The 23700-nt window shown below is 32.5% G+C and overlaps 1 pseudogene across 1 annotated transcript; it reads right to left on the reverse strand.

Moving 5' to 3' along the window:
- Window positions 1-302: 302 nt before the first annotated feature.
- LOC143537266 (G-type lectin S-receptor-like serine/threonine-protein kinase At4g27290) lies at window positions 303-11871 on the reverse strand (annotated as a pseudogene). Its single transcript, XR_013136019.1, has 7 exons — window positions 10530-11871; window positions 9553-9678; window positions 9099-9259; window positions 7881-8090; window positions 7559-7797; window positions 7336-7486; window positions 303-733 (listed from the first exon to the last, which is right to left on the reverse strand). The product of XR_013136019.1 is annotated as a G-type lectin S-receptor-like serine/threonine-protein kinase At4g27290 (transcript).
- Window positions 11872-23700: the final 11829 nt, after the last annotated feature.

Genomic DNA, 23700 nt, shown 5'->3' on the forward strand with positions numbered 1-23700 from the left:
GTACAATTTGTTAATTAATGAAATCATTTTAGTTCACTAACAAATTACAGTAACACTGCATGTACATATAATTGACAAGGTAGGCTGAGAAATAGAATCAATATTATTGGGTTTTGATAGAATCAATTTTAGTTGGCGTCTATTATTGGGTTTTGTGTTTTCTCTATAAGCGTTGGGGTTGATTGAATAGAATCAATATTATAATATATGATTTAGGGAAATTCAATTATTTATACAATAATATTTAAATTCAGTTATTCTTAAGCAGAGAAATACCTTGTTTTTGTTGATTCCGCCTATAAAAATGATAATATCAAGTAGCGAGATTAATAAAAGTTCACTTATACACAACAATATTCGATGAATACGAAGTGCTTAACAAGCTTATTTTGCCCGGAAGTTGTCTCTTTCAATATATGCCTCTTTCACTTTATCTACCTTTCAACATTGAAATGCTTAGTTCATTGTTTGAACTTGTTTCGTATGTACTTGATTCAGTAGTATCTTGTTTTGTTTTTCCAACATAAAAACCTGGTTCTTTGGGTGAAGGTAACGGACCATCACTCCCTAACATCAAAATCACAGAAGTCATACTCGGTCTATCTTCTGGGTGACGTTGAACACACAATAGGCCAATATGGATTGTTCGTAGAACTTGTGACACGCTGATTGATTCACCTAGGCACTTGGCAACTAATTGCAAAGATCGGTTTTTGTTATGAAGTCCCCATGCCTGTTAAGAATAAATATTTTATTGTTTCAAAATGGCACACTTCATTGACTCAAACCCAAGAAAAAAAAAAGAAGTTGCTATCTTCAAAGTTCATCGTCACCGATATTTATAGAAGCTGAATCCATAGTGAACCAATCACTAACTGGCTCACTAGACAGGATATAAAACCGGATGATTTCCAGCATTAAAAAAATGTTACACACACAATATATATATATATATATATATATATATATATATATATATATATATATATATAGGATTAGATCATATAAGAACTATTTAAAATTGAGAATTTTGAAAACCATTTTGGACCACAAAAAACCCAAAAATAAAAAAAGTCATAAAATAAAAAAAACGCAAAAATACAAAAAGTAAAAAAAACAAAAATTCTTATTTATCATCCCGGTTTCATAAACAAAAGCGTCTCGGTTTAGCTACACGTTTTTTTTATATACACATATGTACAATTTAAGGTAAATGATAATGTACATATGTTTGCATTACGTAAATAGAGATTAAACGAAATTATACATATGTGTATAATACGAAGTTTTTTTTGAAAGCGAAATGAAATATAAGAATTTTGGATTTTTTACTTGTATAAAATTTTTGTTTTTTTTTGTTTTATAATTTTTTTAGGCTTTTTAAGTGGTCTAAAATGATTTTCAAAGTTCTCAATTTGCAAATGGTTCTCTTAAAATCCTTACCCTATATATATATATACATATATATATATATATATATGGATGACTGAGAACTATTTTGAAATTGAAAACTTTGAAACCATTTTAGACCACAAAATATTCTGTTTTTTTTTAATTAATAAAACAAAAAACGTGAAAATAAAAAAAGTAAAAAAAGTAAAAAAAAATCAAAAAATTTTATTTTTCATCCTGATTTTATAATTAAATAAAAAAATTATCGGTTTAGCAAAACTATACATTTATGTATAATACATATTTTTTGAATTTTATACAAGATATTCTTTATACACATACGTATAATTAAGATAAATGATATTGTACATATGTATACATTATGTAAATTGAGATTAAATAAAATTATGCATATGTGTATAACTTTTTTTTTGTGAAACCAAGATTAAAAATAAATTTTTTTGGTTTTTTTACTTTTTTAAACTTTTTTTTTTATAATTTTTTAATGGGTTTTTTGTGAATCAAAATGGATCTCAAAATTCTTAATTACAAAAGTTATCTTATGATTCTCACCCTATATGTGTGTGTGTGTGTGTGTGTAGAGGAGGGATAATTTAAGAACTTGTTGAGTTTTAATAACTTTAAGAACTTCATTCTTAACCACACATTTAATTAATGAGGAGAAAGAATAAAGATGTACAGAGATTACACTAATATAAACGTATGTTAAACATATGTAAAAAGTCAACACGGTGCGTAAAAATGTTGTAATTTTTCTACGTAAATGTAACCTACGTATATTACATATATGTAAAATAAATTAAAAAAAAGTTGTTACTTTAAGTTCTTTAGAGTTCTTAAAACTTAAAGTGATAACCAAAAGAAATCAACTATCTGTCTCTCTCTCTCTCTATATATATATATACATACATATACATATAGGGTAAGAATCCTAAGAGAACTATATGCAAATTGAGAACTTTGATAACCATTTTGGACTACTAAAAAAACCTCTAAAAATTATAAAACAAAAAAGACAGAATTACAAATTTTGTCCTTTAAAATAAGACGAATTACGGTTCGTGTCTTTCTCTAAGTTTCCTTGCAGGCGGTGTACTTTAAACTTTTTTTTCCTACAAGTTTTGTCCTTTACGCTAACTGGGTTAGAAAAAGTCAGTTAAATGACAACATGTGCATAGCATGTGAGGGCATATTGGTCTTTTCGTCTATATCCTTTTAAACAAATACCTTTACTTTATTTATTATTATATAATATATGCGATTATATGTATATATCTAAATATATACCTAGAAGGCTGCCCACCACCACTGCTGCAACCAACCGCCAGCCATCTACTGCAAACTCGCTAGCCATCTACGCATCACCAACACTAAAACTTGCCGGCCACCACCGATGGTGTTATTACTTCACAGTTAAACGATTTGAGATCTGAATCCTCAAAAAATGCAATTGGTGGGTTTGAAACGCACTTATAGAGGGGTGACCGGAAACTCGCCATCATTGTTGGAACCCATGGATCGAACCCCCGGTGTCAAAAGTCAGTCAAAATCCTTGGAGCTCACTTTGTCGGTGTTTGTCGGAGGCCAACGGCCGAAAAAACGAACGAAGATTTGCAGGAAGGGGGGAAGAGAAACACTGTTGAGAATGAAATTGTAATCGATTTGAGCTTATGCATTTTTTTTATTACCCAAAAAGCTTCGACTTAGCATCCTTGATTTCTTCATCATAATCGGGATTTCATTTGGTGTGAGAATAGAATAAAATGAGAAAGAGGGAGACGAATTATGATTTCTTCATCATAATCGGGATTTCATTTGGTATGTTTCAACTATTTTAGAGGTGTGAGACGAATTTGATTTGTGGCCGGAAGAAAGAGGGAGGGAGGGAGAGGGATCAGAATGGGGTTGGGATGATGATGGGTCCCACTTATATTAAAATAAGAAACCTCGATGTAAAACCCTTTCTCTCTCTTCTTTTATATTAATAACGTTTTTTCTTCTTTTCATCTTCTCTCCTCTCCCCCTCTGTTCTTCTTTCTCAGGTGACCTCCGACCACCGCCATACATAACCACCTCCAGCCATTCAAATCCAAACACTGGATAATCCACCTCTTCAAATCCAAACAATTCCGAAACCTAACAATTAACAAACTAAGTTATAAAGTAATAAACTTCCGTATAATAATATTATTATTGATTGTAAACCCTAACCTCTCTGAAATGGTTAAAAAGACAATTGCGGAGTCGCATTTCTTCCTGCGGGAAATCACGGGTGCCTTTGGGAGGATTGACGTCTATCTTTTGGGCGTAATCGACAAGCGGTGAGGTGACTGAATTGGTTCGTCCGGCGGGAGGAGTAATATCGGCGGCATTGAAATGATGAGGAGTAAATGAAGAGAAGTGGCGTTGACTATAGGTGAGCTAGTGGTGGATTAAGGTGAATGGGCAGAGAGTGGTGGCGAGTCGGGCGAACCGGGGGTGGAGGATAAGCAGAGATGGGGCTGCACCAGCCATTGAAGTTAACCAACTGTTGTTAAGTCGCTTGATTGGGTGCGACTGATCTTGGTCAGTGGGTGGGTTAGGTGAATTGGGTTTTCGAATACGGGTTTTGGAAAAGGATGGGTCGGGTTCGGGTGATAGGGATCGTTTGCGTTTGTGAACGGAAAGTGTGGTGGCGGTTTGTGAGATGGAGAGGAGGTGGTGGTGGTGGGTTGAATGGAATCTGCAACGAGGTGGCCGGAATTTATGGTGGCCGGAATTTATGGTGATGGTGGTGGCTTAGAGAGAAAGAAGAGAGAAAGGAGGGATATATTAAAATTACAATTATGCCCATCACATGTCTGGCACATGTCATACTTAACTGACTTTTTCTAACCCAGTTAGCGTAAAGGACAAAACTTGTAGGAAAAAAAAGTTTAAAGTACACCGCCTGCAAGGAAACTTAGAAAAGGACACGAACCGTAATTCGTCTTATTTTAAAGGACAAAATTTGTAATTCTGTCAACAAAAAAACAAAAAATTTTAAAAGGTAAAAAAACCAAAATTCTTATATTTCATTTTGGTTTAATAAAAAAAACTTCGTATTACACACATATGTATAATTTCATTTAATCTCTAGTTACGTAATGTACACATATGTACATTATCATTTACTTTAAATTGTACATATGTGTATAAAAAACGTGTATATACATATATGTACATATAGCAAGGTTAAAATAAGAAGTAAAAATATCTTAAGAAGTGTAAGAAGTGGTTTTTACCCTTAAAAAAATAAAACACACCGAACAAAAAACACACTAACAATATCCACCATCAGATGATCAGATCGAACACCTGATATTACTTCTCACACTTCTTACAAATAACTCACTTTTTATTCTAACCTCACCCAATGTACATATTATACATATATGTATAATTTAGCTAAACTGAGACCTTTTTTTATGAAACTGGGATGATAAATAAGAATTTTGATTTTTTTTACTTTTTATTGCGTTTTTTTTTTGTTTTATGGTTTTTTTATTTTTGGGTTTTTTATGTAAAATGGTTCACAAAGTTTTCAACTTCAAAATAGTTCTCACATGATCCTAACCTACACACACACACACACACACATATATATATATCTTAAATATATATAAGCGAAACTTTTAAAAACTCTCTGGTTGCTTCCTATATTCTCTCGAGCTACTAGATTATTTTATTTATAAATAAAGGTTTTTCATTCTTTTAACCCGAATTCACGGGTATGAGTCTCACCAAACCCAAATAACCCTAACGGGTTATAACATCTCATTAAATTAAAAATTAATTTCACCAAATATTTAATATGAAAATTCTATAAAATAAGAATATAATAAAATTAATATCCATTTTTTTAAAATAATATTATTTATATTAAGAAAAAATTTTATAATAAAAAAAGTAAGCGGGACATGGGTCTCACCAAACCCAGTTAACATTAAAACGGATTATAACATCTCATTTATTTGTAAATCATTTTGATCATCAAACCCAAAGTATATTATTAATTTCCTTATAATAAATAAAACTAAAATTCAAAAAAATATATAATATTATAAACGAAAAATGAAAACAACCCACGTAATACGGGGGATAAAACTTAGTATGTATATATGGTGGGGATCACAAGAGAACTTTTTAAAACTACTTTGAATACTATTTCGTATCACAAAAACAAACTTTTAAGAAAATATAAAAAAATTTATAAAACGAAAAAAGTTTCAAAAAAAATTAGAAAGTAAAAAACCAAAAAATTTTATTTTCATCCCGATTTCATATTAAAAAAACCCTAATTATACACATATGTATATTTTTATTTAATCTCGATTTATGTACGTTATCATTTATCTTAATTGTACATATGTATATAAAGAATATCATGTATAAAATTAAAAAATAAGTATCATACAAATATGTATAATTTTGCTAAACCGATTTTTTTAATTAATTTATTTATTGATTTATGAAACCGGGGTGAAAAATAAAAATTTTTGGTTCTTTTTTTCATTTTCGCGTTTTTTTTATAATTTTTTATTTTTCTTAAAATAATATTTTTTTGTGGTTCAAATGGTTCTCAAAGTTTACAATTTCAAAATGGCTCTCACATGATCCTAATCCTAGGTTAGGATCCTAAAGGAACCTTTTGAATTGAGAAATTCAAGAAACATTTGTACCACTAAAATACCTTAAAAATATCAAAAAAATAAAAAAATTATAAAACAAAAAATTTGTAAAAGTAAAAATATCAAAACATTTATCTAGCATCTCAATTTAAAAAAGAAAAGAAAATAACTCTTTAAGTGTATATGTGTTTTACATTATCATTTAATATTAAGTTACATAATATTTACATATGTAATGTACCAGGCCGACTATAACGGAGGGCCAGGTGGTCGGCGGACCCTGACCCGACACCCCAATAGGCCCGGAATTGTTTTTAAAAAAATCATATATATATTTTTATGAAAAACAATATGTATATATATAATGGTTAAACTTAATTACACAACCACTAGCTTGGTATAGTGGTAAAGGGGTATGACTTTCAACTAAATGATTGTGGGTTCTAACCTCACTTGAGACATTTTAACCATATTTTTATACAAAAAAATGTTTTACACAACCAAATTATAAGGCCCAAAAAATTAAGGCTCATTTAGAAATTAAATTGGTTAAACCCAAAAAGAGACCCCTTTTCATTACGGGCAAAAAAAAAAATTTGCACTTCGGCCAAAAATTTTTTTACCGTTCTCGGAGCCGGCCCTGTAATGTACATATGTGAATAAAATGATAACATGTGTATACATACGTGTTTAAAATTGAAAAAAAGTACTATAAGCATATGTACAATTTAGCTAAACGAATTTGTTTTTGAAACTGAGATGCTAGATAAACATTTTGTTATTTTTTTTTGTTTTTACTTTTTTGTTTTTGCATTTTTTGGCTTTACAAATTTTTTTTTTATTTTTTCTTGTAGGGCTTTTTTTATGATAAAAAATGATTTTTAAAGTTTTTAATTTTCAAATTGTTCTCTCACGATTCCAATTCTATGTATATATATATGTATCGTACAAAACTAAATTTGAAAATACCTTACACAATGATGTGAACTTGCATCTTTAACACAACATGAAGAATTAAATAAACAAAATAGCGTCTCAACTAAAAATTGACTCTCAAAATGAATTTTTTAGAGAAAAAATGGAAATTCAGCTCAACGCCCGGTCCAGTTCAATAGATTCACCAGTCCGACCAATAAGTACTTGTCGGCTCAAATGAAGAATGGTCAAATATTCTTAACCTATAGGTTCTTAGTCCAACCATCGTTTTTGTCAGGTAGTGAGAACAAAGGTTTTATACAATTCGTACATTAAAAATTAGCATGGGAAAACTTACATATCCAACAAGATTGTTGCAATGTTTGTTGTGGATGAACCCTCTGTTTTTCTCCCCACACACAAGTTCCAGCACAATCACGCCGAAGCTATATACGTCTGATTTTATAGAAAAGATACCATCTCCTGCATACTCTGGCGCCATGTAGCCACTATAAGGAATTGAAGTTATTGCCAATGATTTACCATATAAGTTTGAACATAACAAAGGTGACAAATCTTACTATGTTCCAACCACTCTGTTTGTGTTTGCCTCTGTATCATTTCCTCCAAAAATTCTAGCCATGCCAAAATCTGATATCTTTGGATTCATATCTATGTCAAGCAAAATATTGCTGACTTTGAGATCTCTATGTATGATTTTGAGCCGAGAATCATGGTGAAGATAAACAAGTCCACGAGCAATTCCATTGATAATCTGGTAACGGCTAGGCCAGTCAAGAAGTTCCCTATGAGTTTTATCTGTGTATATGTAGTTTATACTTTAGTTCACATTTGTATTGATTAGACACTTTACTAAGTATTTTTTTGGATTGTTTCATTTACAAATATAAGGGAATCTAGGCCTTTGTTTGGCATGTATTCTTAAATTAGCATCTTTTCGGCTCCCTCTATGCAGCAGCCCAAGAGTATGACCAGATTCCGATGTTGTAGTTTAGATATTGAGATGACTTCATTCTTGAACTCGTGAAGTCCTTGAGTGGATGTTTTTGCTAGCCGCTTCACTGCTATTACCTGGCCGTCTTCGAGCACACCCTGAAGCATGACTTTTTATGGTAAGGCAAGAAAAGGTCTTATATGCATCTTTAAAGATTTACATGTGACTTTTCTTCAAATAATAGTTATTTTCTTTAATTAACTTATTTTAAAATGTTTTAAACATGTTATGATAATACATACAACTTGCAAGGGCAACCCAAGGGAGGGGTCAGTGGGCCACGGCCCAAGGCCCAGCTATCCAATGGGCCCAAAACTTTTTAAAAAATTATATTATATGAATTTATGTATATACAAGTGGAGGAAAAGCCTGCTGCGTGCTTTGTGTTTAATGTGTTTGTTCCTATTTTTCGCAAGTTTGATTCCACCTTCACAATTTTAATAATCTTTTTTTTAACAAAATGGCAAGCTATATACATAAAAATTTCTAATTAGAATCCCAAAACTCCAGCCCCCGTATCTAGCCTCAAACACACGCATACCAAATAAAGTTCTTAGAAATCCAAACTTTATAAAATAATAAAGTAATCAGATACTTAAAGTGGTCAATTTAGCTCTCCTACTGCTTAGAGAATATATATATATATATATCCTTATAAATGAAGTTATTAAATTCATATCTTAATCGTTTTTTATCGTTGATTACTTATTTAGCTATATGCGAATTGTCTTAGGTGGCCATGCTAACCCTATAGCCAATTGAAATCATTATTTTACCATTAGCATGTTTAAATTATTATTGTTATTAAGAACAATATATTAGAGAGAATGAATTGCAAAAGGTTGATCGTGACATTTGCTTCCAATAATGCTAGGAGAGGTTTATGATTCGTTTAAATATTTATATTAATTAAATAATTTTACTACAATACATTTATTTTGTTTATTGTTATCACAATTATATAAATTATATACGAGTTTATATTTTGGCGGGCCACTTTTTGTCTTGCCCTAGGCCCCGGAATTTTTAAAGATTTTTGGAAATGGCTCTAAATACTTGAATAGTACCATATGTATTACATAGAAGGCAATGGAATCATAGAATACCTTGTAGACGGGTCCAAAGCCGCCCTCTCCAAGTTTGTTGTTCACTGAAAAGTTGTTTGTAGCTTGAAGTATTATAGACAAGCCAAATAGCGGTAGCTCTAGATCTTCATGATCTTCACTTTTATTTTTAAGATCATTTCCAAACACGTTTCCTGGTATCCCTGTGAAATGGATAGCCACTCTTTTATATAAGGGGCAAGCTATAGTTAATTTCTATTGTACGTGTCAGAAAAGACATTGTGGGGTTATTTGATTAGAAACACTTTTATTCGAACATCAATACTGTTTATTATAAATTATTATCACACATATGAATAGAAGAATTTTATTATTTAAATAATTCTTTTAGATTCAAAATACGTTTTGCACGATTTTTTACTATTTTCATTTTCATGTATAATAAGTTACACCACCCATTCTAAAGTAAAAAAGTACACAGTTTTAATGTTCATACCTTGTTGTCGTTGCTTCTTCCTTCTACAATAAAATAAGCATATTAAAACTAGTATTACCAAAACTAGGAATGCTACCGGGACAATAACTCGTACACTTTTCCCTGCACTTGAGCTTTTCTTGTTTTCTGTCAAGACAAAACATTACACGTCTTAAGCTGAAATCAAGGCAGAGAAACATAAAGTCAGTAATGAAAATAAAACAATCAAGGGCGAAGCTCTATGGGGACCGGGGGTGGCCCCGGCCACTGCCGTTTTCTCCGTTAGTATGGTAAATTTCGCGATTTTTCTTGAAAATTCTTATAGGTATTAAGTGCGGTCACACCCAATGTATTTTTCCAAAATGCTACTGGTCACCACTGATTTTTTATATAAATATAATACCCCATCGTTTGTTTTTATTTCTAAAATCTCGTAGTATTTATAAACAAAAGTTACAAAATAGTAGTCGAATAGTAAAAGATTTGCTTTTATAAATATTTTAGGTCTTTGCAATTCTTCTTCTAGGTATTCAGCCATAGGGATGAGATCGGTACCATTTGGATACTGGTACCGAAACCAAAATATTCGGTTCGATACCGGTATTGAAGGTAAAATTTGAGATATACCGGTGCCGAAACTCAAAACTTTGGTACCTATTCGGTACCGACGGTATCAAATATGTACCAATTTCGGTACCGGTACCAATACTGAATTTGCTTATCCTTACTCACCCTTCCTTACACATTATCATGAGTATTTTAAGTCTTTTTTGGTTAAAAATTATTTTGTTTTTTTATTTTAAGAACAATTGTTTGAGTACATGAAGAAAAATTAGATATATAGATGTTATATTGTTTGATCCGACCGGAATCACCAACCCGACCCGAATCGCCGACAAGAACCGAATCGCCGACCCGAAAATTTTTGAGTTTGTGACTTCGGTCACCCCGTGACTAAGCCCAAGCTTCGCCACTGAAAACAATTGTTTTTGAATTACCTAACTCAGAAGCAGACAATCGTATATAAAGAGAGTCCCCATTTCCAACGAACGTCCTGATATCATTTAGGCCACCGAACCATAGTAGGCAACCACTCCCCGTCCCTGATATATTCGAACTTGTATAAGCAGTACACGAACAATTACTTTTACACATCTTCTCACACTGTGAAAGGGTCATGGTCTGGTCATACCATGACTTCCGAGTGTCGGGTAACTTCAAATTTGTATATTTGTTGAATCCTTCCCCAGGGTTACAATCCAAAGGGATTTTATGTCGACACCCTTGTGACCAATCTGTAACTTTCCACTGGTCAGGAGATGTAGGTTCAAAACCCTCCAAACATTCACAATTTGGTGACTTGTTAATGTTGCAGCTCCCGAATGGCCCACACATTGCGTATTGATCACATCGATCGGTTAATCTGGACAAATAAACGGTCCATTCTTTTTTGCTATTAATCCATAACAAGCGCTCTAAGCAACCACTTGGTTGTAACACCAGCCTAGTAAAAACCGAAGGATCTACAAGATTATACTGGTAGTATATTTCTCTCTGGTTAAGAACAAAGGTGAAATTGTAAAACCAAGTCGGTCTTAGATTAGGACTCCCGGAATACCTGAGTCCATTCCATGGACCTCCACGGAATTTTATTCCTTGTCCTTCCGTTATGGTGGATTGAGGATAACCTCTGATATCAATCCCATAAGAAAACTCACCCAAAGCAGGATCGTCCTCGGATTTCCATGACGTTAAATGCCTATCTTTCCCAGTAACCAAATTCCAGCCCAAATTCATTCCAGGAAGTAGAGTGTGTGGTAGAGAATCGAAACTTTGCCATATGGGATCTTCTTGATTGATGTCCTCACCTTCCTCGTGAATTATAAAGTTGCCTGTATCCAGAAGCTGACCAATCGGATTCTTCACGAACGTGGCTGATGAGTTCCCAGACGACCATATGGCATCGCCAGTGGTGGTGTTTCGGAGAATTAAATTTCCTTGAAGGGTGAGGGTAAGTTCGCTTGAAGTATCTGTGAGTGGTGTGTTTCGGTTGGCTACCCACACAACAGTTCGGTTTGGTATTTTCTTGTACCAAATTCCTACATAGAGGTTCTTGGAGTTACCGGGGCTAAAGAAACCAAGTTCGAAGGTTTCTCGCTGCGAAACGATGGTTTCATTATATCTGACGGTTTGGTTTATAGATATGGTGTTCGCGGCAAAGGTACACGTTATTGATCCATAAACTACAAGAAGGAAGCCAAAAGTCAACTTGGTCTTCAGCAAACTTCTTTCCTCCATTAAAGTATCATAAACGCTTTTACAATAATAAAATAAATACATTTTGATTCAGCTCTAAAAAGTAAACGCAAAAGTCCATTATAGATGGACCAAGAAAATAACTCTATATGTGCATGTGGGGTTTGGTTTGATTCTGCTAATGTGGTCATGTATCATTTACTAATATATTATCTTTCATAATTATTACGAATAAAATTTTTTAGACACGGATTAGGATATAACAAAGAGTTGTATTTTCCTAAGAAGTTTAATTAACTACACATCATTGAGTGTCTTGTTTGAGGGACGACTAAAGGGGAAGGGCAAGGTTGAAAAATAAAAGGTTATCTTTCTTTCTTTCATATACTAAGTTATATGTAAATTTCTCTATTATTTTTACACGCTTATAACTTTTTAATACGTTATTTAAAAAACGTTTACACCATAAAATCATTTATTATTGTTTTTTATCTTAAACTAGCTTTTGAATCTTTGTATCACATGTGATTTGTCAAATGATAAAAATAAATAAAGTATGTTCGTTAGTAGAAAAATGATTTTTAGACGCGGATTTTGACCGCGTCAAAAGATGTTGATGCAAAAGCTACTTTTGTTTTTAGCTACGGTTTCCAAAACCGTGTCAAATGCTCACTAGACCGCGTCAAAAAAGGATGTAGTGTCTTCCGTTAATCAACTTTGGACACGGTTTCAAAACTGTATCAAAAAAATATTTAACATTAAAAAATAGCCAGCGCCAAATCCATAAATTAACCTCCAAAATCTATTTCACCACCGGAATTGTTTTAATTCAAATTAAATTAGATTATTAATTATAATCACTAAGCTAGTTTTGAAATTTGAACATCATAACAAATAAAACTCATGTAAAGTTTGGTTATGTGGTCTCAAGTTTAGTAAAAGTACTCTAATTTAGCTCGTTGTCACTTGAAAACTTTAAAATATAAGTATAAGCAAGTTAGGATTAATATTCGACAAAACCCTAAATCAAAGTACTTAAAAGTGTATGAAATATTTATATATATATATATATATATATTAGACCACATCAATTAAAGTAGTTTGACGTGAACCAAAGACCCAATTTTTTTAAAAAATGAATCGTATGTATTCGATGTTTGTCTCAGGTTGAATCAGATCAAACATGTGATGCAATTGTAGTCTGGAGCGTGACATGCTCGATTTTGTAATAGGATTGTAAATCTGAAAGGTCTTCACATTAAACGCAACATCTGATGCAAATGTCGTATACAAAGTAGAATTTTCAAATTTCTAAATCATCATGTTAAAGTCTCGTTTAACATATAAATTAATTAAAATATTATTCAAATTAAACGACCTATGAACTATATCTGATTTTCATGATTCACAACTTATGAAATGTAATTTTTTTTCATGTTTCACCCGTGCACTACACATGATAGAAATTATGAAATTAATGCAATTTCTCATGTAAAATATTTAAAAGATGACGATAATATTGTGCATATTTACAATAATCTACAACATAATGTTATTAAACAACAAAAATGCAGAGCTAAATATATATTTTCTGCAATATTGAAAAACCACCACCAACCTAACAATTGATTCTATTTGACATAAACTTTTTTTGAATGGTGATTATAAATGTAACATTTACACACATTTGAATAATCATTAAAATCTACCCAACTTGTTATCCTATTAGACAAAATGGTTATGACCATAACCCACGGATAGCTAGTAGGGTTGGTAAAAGAAACCCAGATGGGTTGTTTTGAGTCAATATGAATAATTTTTAAAATTGAAATGCATGGGTCAGGATGGATCAAAAGGATTTTCCAAGTAGGTCAAGATGGGTTGGGAAAATGCTAGTGACTTTCGGCTATGAGTTAGAATGGGTTTCTTTATGGGTTAGAATGGATTAAAACAAGCTTCATCTAATTTTATTTTAGACAAAACCCACGAAACCGAAATCATTGAAACCGAAATGATACTGAAACGACCGAAACGAAAAAAAAAGCAAAACCGAACCGAAAAAAACAAAAAATGAAGCCTGAACCGATACAAAACCGGGTTTTTTTTAATGAACGAGGAAGACGGGGAAAACATTTTAGTTATTTTACATTTTGCATTTTTTATTTATATTTTGAGTTATTATTTATTTATTTATTTATTTGAATTATTTTTTAGTGGTTTTTGAAACCCTTTGTATTTTAACCTTAAATTGGCTCAAGATGGGTTAACTTTACCCATCTTGACTCATACCCATCCTAACCCTCTATTTTAAAAATTCATCCTGGCCAATACCCATCCTAACCCATACCCATTTTAACACATCACCCAAATCCAACCCAACCCACTCAAATTGATACTCTAATAGCTAGGATTAACACGTAAGTCTAAACATTTTCTTTTATTAGTAGAGTATATGATAGGATATAAGTATACTATTGTTATAATTTAAAAAAATCGATAACTAATATGCATAAAACACAATGGACAACACAACATACTAAAACACACTATTGGAAAAACACAATAAACAACATACTAAAAACACAATGATTAGAACCAATACCATAGTTTATTAAAAACCTCTAACACAATGTGTTAAAATCCCAGTTGAAAAACATAGTAGCCGAAACTTGTAACACAGTGTATAGAAAACCGTGTTGGAAAACATAATGATCATAACTTATTATATAACTAGTTTGAGTCCCGTGTATTACACGGGTAATATTTGAAAATTTTAAACTTTAACCATTAAGTGAAATACAGTCAACAAATTGATCATATATTATTAATACAATTGCAATTAAATTAAAATTACATAAACTACATAACTAAGATTACACAAATATGTTACAAATAGGTAAAAACTTCATTTTACACTACATTTGTGATTGTATTAGTAGGTATACATTGTTTATCAAAAATAAAAATCTTTAGTCCATATCTGCTTGTAACTCTTAAAAAGATAACATATAGGTCTGCTTATAACTCTAGATATAGCCATATATATATGTCTGTGTGACAAAAAAAAGTTCTTCAAATACATACCAACACTAAATAAATGATAATATATATCTATGATACTAATAAAAAAATATTTTTGCACATAAAATATCATAGGTTTTAATTAATTAATATGATGTCATTTGAGAACATCTGTTCATGTTTATAAAAAAACATAATTATCCCAAATACCATATACCTGAACTTCGATGATATAATCATTCTTAAAATCTTTATAATTTGAAATTTATTGATCATGATAAATTTGTTGTCATTAATATTTTGTGTATGAATTGACTTTATATTTTACAATTAAAAATTGTATAATTATGCAACATAAAAACCGAAAATTTAAATATAACAAGATGATTTGTTTGTTTCATATGAATGTAATTGTCAGGAAAATGACAAATACATACTAACATTAAAACCATGTTCAAATAATAGTGATTATTCTGAGTTAGAAGAATATTAGAATATTTAAAGTTGCATAAAGTGAAGGTAGTGATTCTTATTTATAATCGTTGAAAGTAGGGTTGTCACATTTACTCGTAACCTGAAACCCAACCCATGAAAACCCGTACCTGAACCAAAACTAACCCGACCCGAGAAACTCGAACCCAAGAAAATACTAACCCGAATCTGAACCGAAGTAATTCGGGTTGGTTCTTGGGTCCAAATTCTAGGTTTCGAGTCAACCTGAAAACTTTTAGTTTTAAAATCATATGTATTTTTAGGTATTAAAGGCTAAGTCTTAGCCGTTGACGTTATCAGGATTTAGTCCAAGTCGATTGTGCTCATTCCACATATTATGAATCGAATGTTTATTTTTTATTATTTTGAATTTAAACCATAATAAACACTTCAAAATTCACTAATCGTCTCTTGTCAATCCATATGAAGAATTCTTATTGTATGTACGTAGTAATGGATTTAGTTGGAATAAACCTATAATTATAATGTCATATATTAAAATGACTTAGAATACAAAGACCATATGTGAAAATTGATTAAAAAAAAGGTGAAGATGGCTATGAAATTGACAAGTGGCAAAAATGGTAGGCAATTATTAGAATAGATAGATATATAAAAACTCACTACTTTTTATTTTATTTTTATATAGCACTACTATACTCGATCATATTAAAGATAAAAATTCGTTCGTTATTTTGGTAAAATTTTGTTTTAAAAGAATGTTGTATAAAAATGTCGATGTTTTAAAATGACTGATTAATTGACATTTGTCTTAAATGAGATGAGAGAAAACCAACATATAAGATATTACTTTTATTTCGGGATTAAATTAAAAGCTACTCAAATTAATCTTATCATCCAATTCTTTGATTCTTTTTCAACAAAAGTTTGCGCGCTTGTAAACAAAAGTCCATTTCTCGTACAGGTCTTTTGTAGCATCTAACATGCATCTGTCTGTGTCATACTGTCATCCCATCAACCACGTCACATATGTAACGATTGTTCAATTGTGCCAGATCGATCGTAACGTGCTATCTAAGTTTAAACATTTTACTATATAAAATTATTATATATATACTAATTTGCAAAGTCCTTCATGCTCACATAATGCAACTATTCATGAAATATACATTTTTTGAAGCTTGGTATACAAGCTATTAATGCTTCCTATCTGTTACGTGTTTGTATATGTGGTTAAATTCTTCTTCAGTTCTTCCACCTGCCACCACCCCTTGTGCTAATTTTCACATAAAGAGCACCAGAAAAGCAGCGACGATTTGAACAATCACAATGAAGGTAAGTGTATTCTTCTAACTGATTTATGTGTGTAAATCCGTATATGATTGTTCGAATACGCTTGTAATTACCTAGAAATTTAGATTACTACAAACTTCGTATCTTTGGCATAATATGTTACTCTCTGCTAATTGGACCTCCTATCCACTATCTTGCGTGTTTATCCCCACCGTCATCTGAAGAAACAACCCGACTACGATGAATATCTCATGTTAGCAACTCACTGGCGATGGTTTTGCGTTCCTAAATTATGATTAGTCTCTTAGAGTACCTCTATGTTTATGTCCATGTCTTGTCTACAGATACCTATTTTTGTTACTTTCATATTCTTGCTGATTACTTGATACTACATAACCTGGGCCGGTTCTTTTTAATTGCGTTCTCTTGCTAATTGATTGATAGATTTGGGCTATTATGTTTTACATGTTCCGCTTCGTTGTTTTAATATTTGGGGAATTTTGGGTTTATCAGTTCTTTATCTGTTGTGGATTCCTAAATGTCTTAGGGTATTATTTAATTGTATATGCTTGAAAACACCTCTTTATGGTGTTTGGTTATCGTTAAAGGTTTTTTGAGACTTTACTTATGAATAGGATTCAAATTCTTTTACCTTAGTTTGCGGATTTAATAAATTTGTTTGTTGTAGGGTCATAAATGTCTTAGGACTATGATGTAAATGTGTATAGCCTTTTATGTTGGATTTGCTTTCTATTTTTCATAGATTTATCTCTAACTGAATGCTATCTACGGTAGGTTATTTACGTCCTGCAGTTTGATCGTTTAACTATGAGCTCACCATGACAAGGTTTGTTGTCTTTCGCACCTTTTCTGCAATGATGTTTTGCTAATTACTTTAGAGTTAGGTTATGCTAGGCTGATAAATACCCTGTTTCTTTAAGTTTCTTTTTTAACTTGCTTTACTTTCATTGCCTGTTTCTGTAAAACTTCTTCGTTACCTAGCGTTTGTATTGTTAACTATTACTGCTGCACAGTTACTATCTTTTAGGATGATAATTTTTCGAAGAGACCATATAGCTAGAGTTACATCAGCCACCACTGCCAACATACACAGATGGTTTTCAAGATTAATGTTGGGTTATATTGTCAAATGCCTTGATAATTTTATCATCATCATCATCATCATCAAGGTGGTATGGTGGACTATGGTTCATAAACATCATGTAAATAGTTGTATTTTCAGCATAATCATCATGCTTATGTGTCAAATGGGTGGTTAAACTGGTCATTATCTACAATATTTTATGATCTTTGGCAGGTAAAACACTTTTTTTAAATGGTATCTTGCAACATCATTCGACACTTTACTAATGTAATGTCATACTTTATTGCAGAATGGTAGTAATGTATTCCTTTCAAGAATGTCAGCTTCTGTAAGAGTAGCAGTTTGCCAACTGAGAAACCACTTGACACGATTCAAAATGAGCCAGATCATGACGGTAATATTTTCATTCTAGATTTTTGGGTCAAAATATCATTCTTGAATAATTGTTCGATTTACATTAATATTCATGCCAATGATTTCGGATTCGTTTGGTGTTCACTTTAAAACGTACTATCCAAATATAGCACCACAAAGGTTATAATATAAATGGTAATGCATTTGATTTGAAATTAACAACCCTTTGGGGTTGCTAGCTGCTACTCAGATTGGGTTGCCTCATTACAATTTTTATCCAATATATTTTGAACTTTTATATATAATTTGTGTCGGCTACTTTGGCTCAGGTTTGGTGGGTTATGGGAAGTCGGGTGCTATTTAATCAGGATTTCAAGCTGCTTTAGGTTGGGTTCAGTTATCAAAGAATGTTTGTTTTACTACAAGTCTGCAAAGGTCTTAATTTTATTAAGCTAATGTGTGCAACTTTTAGGCTTTAATTTACAATTTACTTTGTTATTTTCAGGTTTTTGTTGCAGAAAATAAGTGTTAGTGAAGATAATAATTGAAGAAACCGGTTATTGTGGTTTAATATGTGCAGGTAAGTTTGTATATATTTTCATATAGTATGTGTGTATTTTCTGCTACGATTATATGTATTGAAATATATGTATATATATTTTCTTGTAACGGTTAGTGGCTGAGATCTAACTACAGAGAATTTTTCTGCAAGGCATGTGCTCATGTGAATTTTAATATAACGAGCTATGCGGTATGTCTTATTTTGTAATGCAGTTAGTTAAAAGCTATGATGGCCCATACAACATATGTTAATGTAAATACGTATTTAACCTGATTGGCTTTATATTGTAATAAACAAATTATAAATGTATGGGTTAGATCTGTAATCTAGGCTGCAATGATGCTTCTCTTTTTTGCATGGCGACTTATGTTGTAGCCATGGTGCAGACTTGAGCCTCGAGTTAACATACTAATATATAAATTGGAATCTTTTCTTGGTATTATTATGCCCCCCAACCCCCACAACGCGGGGGTCGGAATACTAGTTTAGTACTAAAAGAAAGAACAAATTTGATATTTAATTACAAAAACATGTCTTATAGTATTCTCTTCCAACCCCTTATCTTTAAATTAAAAATTATACTAAAACTTATTATATTTTTCTCTCCATTTCATTTAAATAATACTTTTTATACATTTATCATTATGTTTTCTCTTTTCCTCATTCACACCCACTTTCAAAAATATTAAAAATTTATAGATGGTGAACAGTAGTTTTTCAAATATACAGAAAAATTATGTTTTCCCTAAATCACTTAGGGTGTTGGATGAGAATGCTCTTATACCCACAAGTATTAAAACTGCTTTAAAGATGTTAAATTTTTAAATGAAACTTTCTTTTTTGATTAAATAAAAAAAATATCCAATTACAATATAAAGGCATGTAAGCGGACAACAAACTACGCCGCAACTCCCTTTTAAATGTTGAATCTATGAAAAAAAGAAATGCGATCCATGTATGATCCTACAAAGAAGGCCCTTTAGAGGTGACATATCATCGATATTGTGTTGCCACTAATTAGGAGTGTTCAACGAATTGAATTTCGAATATTCGAATTTATTCGAATCAAATTATTTGAATTTTGAAATTTTGAAGCTGGATTCGAATTCGAAAAATATTCGACAAATTCGATTCGATTCAATTCGAATTCAGAATAGCTAATTCGAAATTCGATTCGAAAATGAAGTTCGAATCGATTCGAATTCAATTGAAAAAACTATATTTCAATTTCAAAACACTATAAATTTGAGTATTTTAACAACAAAAAGTACAAGTCTATAAAATAAATAAATCATTTAAAGTTATCAAGGTCCAATTACATTAATTATTAACCATAATGATTAACTTTCTATTTTTAATATCTATAACTCAAAAGATTTATGTAGTATATCATTTCATAAGTATGTATATACATAATAAATATAAAATGTATAATTTGAATTCGAATTTCGAATCGAATACGAATTTATAATCATAAATTCGTATTCGATTCGAAATTCGATTACTAAAATCGAGTTCGAACCGAATCGAATTCGAATGACTGAAAATCGAATTCGAACCGTCAAATTCGAATGCGAGTCGAATCGAATTTTGAGTTATTCGAGTCCGATTCGAATACTGAACACCCCTACCACTAATTGAGTGTAAAAGACTATATTATCAGTGCTAATAAACCGTTCTCGCCACTAAGGTGTCACCTTTCACCGCTAGTATGTGACTCTTAGCAGCGGCAGTTGTTGCCGCTTTGGCTGATTATTGTGGATGAGCTTTAAAGCCCCCAAGCTAAAGCGTTACGTATTTGACACGTAAACAGTGGGGTTTTGATAATCAATTTCTTTTAAAGCCCCTTACCATGTTAATTAAAATTATATTTTTTGATTTAACTAAAAAACAAATAACAAAACAAAAAGTAAATAAATATATTATACTACAATTAAAATTAAAATAAACACCATCACGTGTTTGTGGTTGAAAAAGTACGGGTTATTTGGATAGTTCTATAGAAGGCTAGCCAAAAATGGGTTCAACGAATCCCACGGGTTCGGTTTCATATTCATGTTCAGATTTGAGTTTGGTTTAATGGTGAAAATATAAAGGTTTAAGAAATATTAAAGAAGTTTTTATTGTAGAAGATTAAGTGTGTGTTGGGAGTAGATAGTTTTAGAGGACCGGGTTCGGTCGAACCCGTACAAAATTTTGTTTTAGTGTTATATATTAGTGTATTTTGACATCGAACCCGTAGATATATCAACATCGAACCCGTAGAAAACCCAAATCTAAGTGATAAACATTCGGTTGTTCGTCCCTTAAAATTTTCCAAACCCATAGGAAAAAATTTATGGCTACGTCACTATATGTGTATATGTATACACATAGAGTACAAATAATTTTCAAAAGTATTTAAATAAAACAAAAAAAATGTGAACTTTGCAGGCTCGTTAACATGCTACCACTGCCCCCTTTTCCACCGGGCTTTAAGCCTTTAACGCCATGACGTAGTGTTTCGGGCGTAAAAGTAGGGCCACGAGGTTATGCAGCCCCCTTTACAGCCTACAGCAATAAGCCTTATGGTTTGTCCTCTTAAGGTATCACTCTTAAAACTCACCAAACCATTTTGTATTTTCTTTTTCCATATTTTTTATATTTTCAAATTTTCCATAATACATACATACATTACAAAACGTGAATATTTTTCAAATTTTATATTCTTTCTTTTCAAAATAACATAAACATTAACATATGAAATTAAAACATGATGCCATACTTTTTTTTACTAATTAAGTCAAGCAACACAAAAAACAAACTTAAAAAAAAAAAAAAAAAACTAAACAACAAATCCCCATCCCTCTCGCCTTCATCATTTTCGAGCTCGTCCCTCTCGCGTTCATTATCTTCATCCCTACTACTTAGCTCTTTTGCGAAAGATTGAGCTTGTGGAGTCGATATATAAAATTCGGGTATGAAAACTGTTGGGTTTCAACGGTGGTTCGGAACGAAAACGGTCAAGTTATTATAACCCGTTTTAGTTAATTATTTTCGTTTCAATAAATATTAATCAATATCAATATATATGTTTAAAGGAACTATAAAACGCAGCGGACGATTAAAAGATTAAACGAACCAAAACCGAAACCCAAGACCCGGATCAGATTACAACTATTATACGAGTACGATAAACAAGAATAAATCAACCATAGATAAGTTGTCGATATACCTCGGTTATCGAAACCGGGAAGACACCGGGGGCTTAAAGAAAGTGCTAGACTTGACACAATCTAAGAACCAAGAAATTCCGGCGGCTGTTGGTGGTTGCAGACGGCGGCGGCGCTCCGGCGGGCTATGGCGGTGCGGCGACGGAAGCCTGGAACAACAAACAGTGGCGGCGGGCAGCTGGTGGTACAGCAGAACAACAACAGCAGTGGAGAACAGCAAGCTGTGGTGGTTCGGTGGCTGCCACGGTTTTCCGGCGGTTCTCCGGCAGCGACAAACAGCAGCAGCGGCTGCAGATAGACGGACAAGAAGCAGCACCAGCGACTTATGAGTGGCTGAGATGGTGGTGCGTGATGTCCAAAGGCCGGAGTAGATGGCGGCGCGAATTTCCGGTGGCCGAAAAAACGTCCGGCGGCCGAAGGTGGTGTAAGGAAGGTGGCTAGGGTTTTCTCAAAAAGGAAAGTTTAGTTTAATAATATTAACATATACTATATATAGTAATATTATTAGGGTTTAAGCAAGTTAAACCAATTGGGCTTGAGCCCAATTAACTAAACAAATCCTATAACCATCATCTGGTCCATCTAATAGATTGTGTCGGGCCCAATAAACATTTTAGTGGGTTTATAAATCGTTAACCCCCGGTGTAACTCATACCGGGTCACATTCGGGTCGGTCGCGTTGACTTGACCCGAACCGACCATAAAATCCAACAAAAACAACGTATTAATTAGTTCCTAAACTAGTTTCGGGCCAAACATGCATTTTACATATAACATATAAATAGACACACACATCCATATTCGTTTCGGGTCAAACTTTTCATAAAATAAACTAAGCTTGCGTTACGTGGGTGACTGTGAGTGTTGGTTGTGGCTGCTAAAAAGAAATTGGCACTTCAGATAAAGAAGGTTTAAACCCAACCCCTTTATTCAATCCACGCCAAGGACCAAATACTTTTTCAAACAACTCAACTTTGCTAATGTCAGATGAAGTCTGGTGGTTGGTTTAAGTTTGGGCCTACATCCGGCCTTCATTTCCAACTCTAATCGAAGTTGTATTTAATTTCACAAAGACGCTACATAGAGATAATATTGTTTGACTAACTATGGTTTTTATGGGGCGTGCATATATTGTGCCCCTGACTTAATGTCGAAATGACCCGAATGAGTCCCCGTTGATTCTCGGTGCATATTTCCGAGTTCTTTTGTCAACTAACGGTGTTACCTTGAGGGAAATACTGATTGTTCACCCCTAACTTAAAAGAATCCCCGTTTGAGTCCCCGTAGCTTTAAGGGTTTCATGGGAACCCTATTGAATCATCAAAAACGTCCCCCCTGACTTCCTCCTCATTTGTTCATCACAATCCATCGAAACTATACCCTTATCTTTCAGCATCTTCACCCGAACATCATCTTCTCCAACATCATTATCATTATCATCATCATTTTCACCATTCTCATTAAAAAAAACTCTGCTTATAATTATAGTTCGTGTTCAAGTTATAGTTCAAACTAATATGCTAAATTTTGTAGGTCTAACCCCTGTATCATTACTATGATAATTTTCCGAAGCTAATATGTAGATTGTTTCCCGACTAGTTGTAACACCGCGTCTTTTACCATATAAAATTTGAGCCTAAAGTTATAATTTAGAAGTATAGGGACCAAAAATGATCATTCTGAAAACTTCACCCATCGCGATACGCGACGGGGCAAACATAAGCCCATCGCGTAGCGCGATGGCTTTGCACACAAACCCAGAAATGGGCGGTGTAGCGATACGCTACAGCCTAACTACCAAGGTCATCGTGTATCGCGATGACCAGGCTAAGTAACGTGGACACGTGTAACGATTCCGGCAAATTCAGGTATACCCTAGCCGGTATATACTATTTATGTGTTATTTAATAATG

This window comes from Bidens hawaiensis, unplaced genomic scaffold (assembly GCF_021521415.1).
Source record: "Bidens hawaiensis isolate Kalapana, Puna unplaced genomic scaffold, B.hawaiensis_p1.1 tig00011152_1, whole genome shotgun sequence".
NCBI lineage: Eukaryota > Viridiplantae > Streptophyta > Magnoliopsida > Asterales > Asteraceae > Bidens > Bidens hawaiensis.